The sequence below is a fragment of the Odocoileus virginianus genome, unplaced genomic scaffold (assembly GCF_023699985.2).
Source record: "Odocoileus virginianus isolate 20LAN1187 ecotype Illinois unplaced genomic scaffold, Ovbor_1.2 Unplaced_Contig_5, whole genome shotgun sequence".
In the NCBI taxonomy this organism is placed as follows: domain Eukaryota; kingdom Metazoa; phylum Chordata; class Mammalia; order Artiodactyla; family Cervidae; genus Odocoileus; species Odocoileus virginianus.
The window spans coordinates 3,327,034-3,328,476 of record NW_027224322.1 but is presented as its reverse complement, the minus strand read 5'-3'; the positions used below and the strand labels follow the sequence as shown (position 1 = coordinate 3,328,476).

The 1,443-nt window shown below is 53.9% G+C and overlaps 1 long non-coding RNA gene across 1 annotated transcript; it reads left to right on the top strand.

Annotated features, from left to right (window-relative positions):
• The first annotated feature begins 260 nt into the window (after positions 1–260).
• LOC110150306 (uncharacterized) lies at positions 261–1,443 on the top strand. Its single transcript, XR_002317687.2, has 2 exons — positions 261–330; positions 1,325–1,443. It is a non-coding gene; the product is annotated as an uncharacterized lncRNA (long non-coding RNA).

Genomic DNA, 1,443 nt, shown 5'->3' with positions numbered 1-1,443 from the left:
ATCAGAGTGGGGTGCAGGGCGCTTGCCAGGGGCCCCAAGAAGGCAAGAGGTCAGCAGGACTGGGCAGGGGAGACGTGGGGCCTCGGCCAAGACCCCAGGGGCATCTGTGGACACAGCGGGGTGAGCAAGGGGCCAGGACCCACCCTTGTGCAGAGGACAGGCCTAGCCCAGGATGAGAGTCTGAGAGGGACAATGGGGGGGCAGCCCCGCCCTGGCCCCACCCAGGGAGCAGTGCGTGACAGGGCTGGGCTACAGGGCAGTGGTCCCCGCCGAGAGAAGGCCATGTGAGCAGGATGAATTTAAACCCGGTCTAGGACACCACCCAGTGCTGTAAGCAGATTTTTCTCCTCCTGGGGAGACAGAGACTTTGTGCAGAATGCTCGGGGCCACCTGAGCCGTACCGTGGTCAGTGGGACGATGCCCCCCTCAGTGTCCACGTCCTGATCCCAGAACCTGTGAGCATGTGACCTTCATACCCAGCAACTTCTCAGAGGGAGTTAAGTTAGGGGTTTTGAAATAGGGCATCATTCCGGAAGGACCAGCGTCAGCACATGGGTCCTTGTAGGAGGGGGCAGCTGACTGGCTCAGAAGGCCTGCACCCTTGTGCACCGCAGCATCATTCACAAAACAGCAAAGGGCCTGTAGATGCATGGATGGGTAGAGAAGACGTGGTGTATATACATACACAACTCTTCAGCCATGAGAAGGAAATCCTGCCATTTGTGATGACAGGGCTGGACCTTGACAAAATTAAACTGAAATAAGCCAGACAGAGGAGGAGATGGTTGGATGGCATCACTGACTCAATGGACAAGAGTTTGAGCAAACTCCAGGAGATGGTGAAGGAGGGGGAGGCCGGGAGTGTTGCCGTCCATGAGGTCACAAAGAGTCGGACACAGCTGAGCGACTGAACAACTACAACAAAGCCAGACAGAGAAAGACAGAAGCCCTAGGACCTCACTGATGTGTGGAGTAGAGTGGAAAATGATAGAGAGAGTCAATGGTGTTACCAGCTGCTGGGAGGGGCAGGGGGAGCAGGGACATGTGGGTCAAGGATACAAATTCCGGCTCTAAGTTCAGAACCTCTGGGACTGATGCCCAGGCTGGGGACTCTAGTTATAGGACTGCACTGTGTGCTTGGAAGCTGTGGAGAAAGTGGGTCTTAAATGTTATCCCACACACACACACACACACAAAATGTACCTACACGAGGTGATGAAGATGGTAGCTAACCTTATCATGAAATCTTTTCATGACATGTACATGCATCAACTCACCACTGTACGTTTACACAACCTGTTGTATTGATTATATCTCAATATAGCTGGGAAAAGCTGGGAAGTGAAAGGTCGCAACTGTGAGCCATGGGCTGAGCCAGGACTGGTGACCTCCGGAGGAGACGGTTTGGATCTGGAGCCAGAAACAAGGCTTAATAACTCGGAA